This window comes from Nicotiana tomentosiformis, chromosome 7 (assembly GCF_000390325.3).
Source record: "Nicotiana tomentosiformis chromosome 7, ASM39032v3, whole genome shotgun sequence".
NCBI classification, from domain to species: Eukaryota; Viridiplantae; Streptophyta; class Magnoliopsida; order Solanales; family Solanaceae; genus Nicotiana; species Nicotiana tomentosiformis.
In genome coordinates, this window is record NC_090818.1 from 83,888,570 (window position 1) to 83,897,093 (window position 8,524).

Sequence of the window (8,524 nt, forward strand, 5' to 3'; positions counted from 1 at the left end):
AATTCTGAAAATTTTTAATATATAATTATTTTTGTATATTATATATAAGTATGACCAAATATTTGACCAATTTTTGACCGATTTCGATCGAAAATTTAAAAAATTTTAATAAATAATTATTTTTGTACATTATATACAAGTATGACTAAATATTTGATCAATTTCCGACCGAAATCGGTTGAAAAATTAGAAAAGATTTAATAAATAATTATTTTTGTACATTATATACAAGTATGACCAAATATTTGACCAATTTCTGACCGAAATCGGTCGGAAGTTTTATTTTTTTGCTGTCAGAAATTTTTTGTTGACTTTTGTAACCAAATACTCTTATTTTCGACCGATTTCGGTCGGAAAGCCTTGGACGGAAATCACCTGATTTCTAGTAGTGTACATGTCATAACATTTATATGAAATTTTTTAAATTAAATTGTTTTCACACTTACAAAGCTTTTATTCTTCTTGTTAAACAAACTAATATGAAAATAGTGTCTTATAAAATAAAACGGATGAACTATTACTTTATATATAGTTACAACATATGTAAGTTAGTTTTAATAAATAATAAAGTATGATGAGAGTGATACCAAGTACTCCTATTAGATATATTAATTTCTATCCTTCAAACATCACCCATTTATTATACCAAGGAAATACATAGTAACTGTCATGGGCTGACTCCTCCATAGTGTCCGCGACACTCAAATAGCTTGTGCGGCGCCCATAGTCCCACCTGACTACATGTCGGCCTTCTCTTATCCCAGGTTTTCTAGCACAATCCTATGCCTATGTCGAAGCTTGCCTCAGAGGCTTGGCTTCTCTTGTGCCGCCCGTTTGATGCCAAGGCTTCAGCCTTGTCTTGTTGACATATTCCTGGGGCGCATTTTATAAGTTGGGTCTTGACATTATGCACACCCGGGGTTTGGCTACGGACATGTCAGTCCCTCACCTGGCAGTGAGCGTCGCTCTCGCTCGCACAGTCCAATCCTCAAGGTTGAAACTTTCATTGTACCTTGGTACGTAGCTGTGCTTTGCCCAAGTAGAAAAACCTTTAATCCTTGGCCTTTGTCATGTGCGTCTTTCATAGGATGCTTATGGTTGTCATATGGCATTTCCAAGCATAGCCCTCGCGATATACTTCCATCCCGCATAGTGCAACTTTACCCCATGACTGCATTTCTAGGTCAACGAACCCTTGCTTGCAAGGCTGAACCCAAGCCATGCTCACAAGTCGACACACGAGGCTCTTAAGAGTGACGCCTCGAGTGTCCAATCGGCACAGAGATCTTTATCCATCCCTACGGTAACCCGCAGGTCCTAGTCGTTCCATACGTCAAGCCTCTGGCACTAGTTGTGCGCCCAACGCTAGCCTTGAGGCGTGGCCCCGTCCATAGAATTTCCTAACTCGTATGGATACCTTGGATGCTCATTAGAGATGCCTAGGATGGCCCTTGAAATTACCTCTCAAGGTTGTTCACTTGGTGCGGCTTGGTTGCAGTATGCACTGGGAAGGTTGGTTGAGCATTCAACACCTCTCCCCCCTTATATATGCTTAAAAAGAAAAAGCCCATGTTTTCCCACTTGACATGTTTTGCCAGAGAATCATAATGGACTTCTCTCTACTTCGAATCCGTTTGTTCTCAATGATTTGTCTTGACTTCCTCCACACTTTTCTAAAGTTTTATCCCATTCTCATATATGAGAAAAGAAATATAGCCTTCGCAAGATTCAGCTAATTACGACAATGCCACTGAACTTGGCTTAGTCAAGCCCATAGGTAAACGAACTCCAAATGACGCCAAACTTGGTAAGCATATATAAGGACATATAGGGAATAAGGCCCGCAACTGGAATTCTTATATTCCATCCATAGCTAGAAAATGTGCGGTGCTAACATTCATGGCATGCACGCGGCCGTCGCTAATAGGCTAGACCCTTGGGCTCCTTCCAATCCCTTGCTATACTTCCTTGGAACTCTTAGGACATGCAATACAACATATCTAGATGGTCATTGCCTCCCGCATAGTCTATTTGCCTGATGCTCATTCTTGAAGCTCATCGTCAGCACGTGCCGCTAGCACGGCTGACACTCGCACAGCCCGCTCGGAGTGCGCAGCGTTACTGCCACCGAGAGTCAACAAAGGCAACTCGTAACATATGCAATCATAAATTGACATTAACTTCTTGGAACAAACCACCAGGGAATGTGACAAAATGGTTGGCATTTATCCATATTTAACTAAAGATTTTATGTTTGATCTCTAAACAAATAAATTTTCTAATCGAGAGTGCTTTCCTTTCCTTAATAGGCCTACTACTTAACACAAATAATGAATCGAATTAGTAAATTTTAAATACTGCATAAATAAAGTAAAAAAAAAAAGGATCTTGGAGCAAGAAGAAAAGAGAGAGATACTCCATAAAAGATGGAAGAGGCTGGAGCTGGCATGTTCAAAGAAGTCGGCTCAAGCAAACAAAGGGGGTAAAAGGGAAATTCGTTGCTCCTATTTGCTGTTTTGTCAACTATCTTTATCATTTTGCCCTTTATTTCCAATTACCATAATTGATTCATTGGTATTTGTTTTTTCGACCATATTAAGAAAATGACAAGGAATAATTATTGGTCCTTCAAGAGACAACCCAAATAACTAAGGGCCCTATTGGCTTAACTCTAATAATTTTCACAAAGCAAAGGACTGAGAAATCTCCGCCACTTAAAACGAGTGGCTTACATTTTTTCCAGCTACCAAACCGTAGAGACTTATGGCTCCATAAATGCCACGTCATATAGTGTGACCAATCCTGACGTGTCGTAGGCTCCACTCTCCATCTTTGACACGTTCAACGTACAGACATGAAAAATTGGATAATCTTTTTGTAGGTCACCACAGTATCTAAGTTCATCAAATGATTGTCAACCACGTAAGCACCCTATTGATTACCACAGCTCCCGTGAGAGTAACACATATCCCCATATCCAATCCAATTAAATACTCTTTCGATTTTTTTATGTGTTTTTTCTTTTTTTAGAGGGATGCTCGAGAAAAGTGTAGAAAAATAACTTACAATGGACTCCTACTTTAGCCACTTTTTCTTTAACAGATAATTTATTTATCGGAAAAGGGTCCATATGCCTTTATACTATTGAAAGGGGTCTAGTGTTACCCTCCGTGTCTAAATATATCACTAACATCATATTATCGATCCAAATATATTCCTAATATCATAAAAGTGGTACAAACCTACCCTTCCTCCATTAACTGCCTCCCTTATGACCACATTTTATTATTACCTCACCATTTCACCCTGTTTGCTACCAAGTTCAATAATTTTGAAGTTCTATCATTATTTTGAAGACTTCACTGCCGCAACTTCCTCTTGCTTTTCAAAATATCTATTGCTTCTCAGGGCCGACCCTGGAATTATACGTACCTTTCACTTGACCTTACAATTTTTTATTTTATTTTGCATTTCGTTCTGTTGCCGCTGAATTTGTAAGACCTATTTAGGGAAAATTTAGTAGTACTTTTATATTAACATAAAGCGTAAAGAGAAAAAAAATAGTAGCCTTCCAGAAATGTGGTGGAAGAGAAAGAAACAAAAAATAAATAAATTAACTCTCATGTCTAGGTTGTGTTTTCTTTCTCACCATGGAATTCAATTTTGAAACCTTAAACTAGTTTGCCTATACCTTTGCTTAGTTTTTTATATAAAACAAACTATATTTTCGTTCGTATAAGCATGGGCTGTGAATAGGAAAATAAGAATTGTAACGACCCGGCCGGTCGTTTTGAGAGTTATAGCCTCGTTCCCCAATTTACTGCTCGTTTTATACTTTATAACTTTGATGTGACTTATCGGGGTAGTTGGTTCGGGTCTGGTGAGGTTCAGAATGAATTGAGACACTTAGTCTTAAAGATGAAAAATTAAGTTAAAAAGGTTGAACGGATGTGGACTTATGTGTAGACGACTCCGGAATTGAGTTTTGATGGTTCTGTTAGCTCTGTTGAGTGATTTTGGATTTAGGAGCGTGTCCGGATTGTAATTTGGAGGTCTATAGTTGAATTAGGCTTGAAATGACGAAAGTTGGAAATTTGGAAGTTTGACCGAGAGTGGACCTTGTGGTTACCGGGATCAGATTGGAGTTCCGGGAGTTGGAGTAGGTCCGTGGTGTCATTTGTGACTTGTGTGCAAAATTTGGGGTCAATCGGACGTGATTTGATGGATTTCGGCGTCGTTTGTAGAAGTTGGAATTCCTTAGTTTCAATAGGCTTGAATTGGGGTGCGATTCGTATTTTTGATGTTGTTTGAGGTGATTTGAGGGCTCGCCTAAGTTCGTATCATATTTTAGGACTTGTTTGTATAATTAGTTGAGGTCCTAGGGGACTCGGGTTGACTTCGGATGGTTAACAGATCGAAAATGAGACTTAGTGCATTGCTGAAGCTGGGAGTTTTCTGGTGTGATCGCACCTGCGAGGGATTGGACGCAGATGCGGCTGGATTTGCGCAGGTGCAGAACTGGGCTAGCCTGGGACAGGACGCAGGTGCAAGGGGGTAACCACATCTGCGAGCAAGGCTACGCAGATGCGAAGTCGAGGGGCGAGGTCTTTTTCCGCAGAAGCGAATAGTGGCCCGTAGAAGCGCCTCTGCAGGTGCGTAACCTGGAGCGCAGATGCGGGCCCTGGGGATTTAAGTGATATCCACATAAGCGGAGGATTTTATCATAAAAGCGGTTCCGCAGGTGCGGATATTTGGCCCGCATGTGCGAAAAGCCTGGGCAGTATTTTAAAAACGAGGGTTCCGAGATTTTCACTAATTTAAACATTTCAAGCTCGGGATTTGGCAATTCTTGAGAGGATTTTCGGGGTATTCCTTGAGTTAAGTCATTTGTGATCTAATTTATTCAATAATTGTGTTTTTCCTTTGATTTTTCCACCTAGTTTGTGTGTATTTAAGGTGGAATTTGGGAGTTTGAGGCTAGGGATTTGGAGAGTTTGATTTGGAGATTTGGGTGATAATTTGGGGTCGAATTTTGGTAAATTTGGTATGGTTGGACTCGTGGTTGAATGGGCTCTTGTGTTTTGTGACTTTTATCGGATTTAGATATGTGGGACCCGGGGCCGACTTTTGAGTCGACTTTTGACTTTTGATTAATAACTTAGTATTTACTTATGGAATTAATTCCTTTAGCCCGTGTTAATTATATCGCATTGTTTGTGGCTAGACTCGAGGCATTCAGATGCCATTTCGCGAGGCAAAGGTGTGTTGGAGTAGAGATTTGCCCAGATTTAGGTAAGTAACACTTCTAAACTTGGCCCTGAGGGTTCGAAACCCTGAATTATGTGTTATATGATTAGTGTTGAGGTGACGCACATGCCAAGTGACGGGTGTGCGGGCGTGCACTGTAAGAACTGTAACCTGGTCAATTTCATGGAACTGTATTGTAGATTTATCTTGTTGATGTCCGTATTTTCATCATGTGATAAAGTAATTGAGCTGCCAAACATGCTAGAAATCATGTTGAGGCAATTGCTGGTACTGTTGGGACCCATAGTGGTCGTTTCTTTGCTGTTGACTTATTGATTACATTGAAATTTCGTACTCAGTCATATTTATTCATTGCATATCATATCTCAGTCCCCGTTATTATTTATTATTGTATCATATCATCATTTTTATGCCAGTTTCACGATATTGTGAGCTAGAGAGAGAGATACTGGAGAGATTGATGACTGAGTGAGGCCGAGGTCCTGATTGAGAGTGACAATTATGGGATCGGGCTGTACGTCGCAACATGTTTATTGATTTATGCTTGGATCTGGCTTACTATAGCGCTTGGGCTGAAGAAGCCCCTCTAGAGTCTGTACACACCCCCAATGAGTGTAATTGATTATATTGAGGGATAGATCTTCCTCGGATGTGGATCTTATCCGAATTATTTATATTTGGGGATGGATCTTCCCCTGGGCTGGATTGACCTTATACAGTAATAAGTGACTGACTGTCAGTTGATGTATATATATATGGGATGGATCTTCCCTGGGCTGGATTGACCATATACAGTACTGCGTGATTAAGTATTCTGAGAGTGTGAGTACACGAGGCTTTCAGTGTGGTGTATCACATACAGCATGTGCAATGGCATGTAGATGTAGAGAGGTCATACTCCTCATATCATTCAGAATTGATCTATTTTACTTGAATTGAGTTCAACTGTTGAACTTGAAAGCATGCCTACATTTATGTACTGTAATTTCTATATTGAACTGTACCTGCTGAGTTCTTCAGTACATTTTAGTCCAAAGGTTATATTTGTTACTTATTGAGTTGGTTGTACTCACACTACACCCTGCACCTCGTGTACTGATCCAGGGGCTTCCGGTCATGGCGGTTGCTGAGTTGTGGAGTCCGAATTTTCGGAGACTATCGAGGTAGATGCTTGGCGTTCGCAAACCTTGACTCTCACTCCTTATCTTTCATTTTATATTTCAGTTTTATTACCCATACGGTGTATTAGACTATGTCTTTATGTTGATGCTCATGTACTCGGTGATGTACCGATTTTGGGAGAGATTTTATTTTGGATTATGATTTCTTACTCTGTTTTAAAAAGGCTTTTCCTTAATTTTAACCGCTTCCGTATCTTTCAAAGCTTTAGAGTGTTGGAAATATCTGTGTAGTCGGCTTGCCTAGTACCGTAATAGGCGCCATCACCACATGTTGGTTTTGGGTCGTGACAAGAATTTTCTCGATTCAGACTGTTTCATATTATCTTTAGTTGTTGCATTTCTTTTGGTATAGTTTGTTTGTATATCTATGATCTCTGATTTTTCTTCAAATGAAAGGGGAAGAAAGGTTGTGGGGAAGGGATAAAAATGGGAGTAGAATGGTGAGGCGGCAATGAAATGTGGTCATAGGGAGGCAGTTAACGGAGGAAGAGTAGGTTTGTACCACTTTTCTGATGTTAGGGATATATTTGGACTGATAGTATGATGTTAGGGATATATTTGGACTGATAGTATAACTGAAGACAATATTAGACCTTTTTCAATAGTATAGGCCTATAGGGGCATATTTGGCCCCTTTCCCTTTATTTATTCTACTCTGAGGAATTAAAAGTAAATACAATAGTATTATTTTAGAATGAACATGGTTGGAAGAACCCAAAATTTGTTTAGATCAGGATGAATTAAATAAACGGCAAAGGGCCAAATACACCCCTGCACTATGAGAATAGGTTTAAATATATTGTTCGTTATATTTTGGGTCCAAATATATCCTTATCGTAACACTATTGGTTCAAATATACCCCTCTTTTGTTAAGTTTGTCCAAGGCGGACATCCAATCCTACGTGACATTGATTTTTAATGAGATGAATGCCACATGACATGCCACCTCAGCGCCCCTAATCCATATATAAAAGACTAAAATTTGAAATACAATATTTTTCATGGCAACGACAATGGTGGCAATAGTGGTGAATGGAAGAAAATTTTAGTGGTGAAAAAAAATAGAAGGGAGGGGCAATATGGGTTAGGGACGCTGAGTTGGCAAGCCATGTGGCACCCACCTCATCAAATGTCAGTGCTACGTATGATTGAATGTCTGTTTTGGACCAACTTATCGGAAAAATGGATATATTTGAACCAAAAGTATAACGACATAGGTATATTTGGATTCAAAGTATAATGAAGGGTATATTTAAACCTTTTCTGCTAGTACATGGATATATTTAGCCCTTTTTCGTTGAATAAATAAGAGTTATTGATATTTCTTTTAACCAAAAAAAAAAATTCTCAATTCTCAAACTGTTTGTTTTTAATGAACATGGTTGGAGGAACCCAAAATTTGCTTAGATCAGGATGAATTGAATAAATAAGAGTTGTTGATATTTCTTTTAACAAAAATAAAAAAACAATCTCAAACTGTTTGTTTTTTTGTTGCTCTATTCAATACAAATTCTTTATTTTTTGTTATACTCGGCTTTATTTTTCCTTGTCTATCCATTCATTTCTTGTTTATTTTTATCATTTAGCTGAAGTGGTAGTCGTAACTTTATCGATACTTTAGTCTGGCCCTTAAAATAGTGAAATTATAATAAAAATCATATTTCTTATATTATTACTATTTTTGCTCAAAGTAGACACTGTTTAGAAGGTGAACGTACAAGATGAAATTGTCTACTTACATGAGACTGAACGAAATTTTCCGGAATTCTTATGTTTAATTAATATCTAAAAACACATCTAAAGTAGATCAAGCACGAAAATGTTTAGTGATCATATAGAAATTTAACTATACTTTCCAGGATTTAGTACATCAGGTTATAAGAATAAATTACATATTATGGCGAACCCAAAATTTTCTTCAAGCGGCTCAAGTATTAGAATCGCGATGATAGTTGACAATAGGGATAGTTGTATTCTTTTATATTCCCAAAATACCCATGTATATACAAGTTTTAAGTACGTATAAGATCGTAAGTTTTCCTCTAAAGTCTTCAATTTAAAATTTTGAAACACC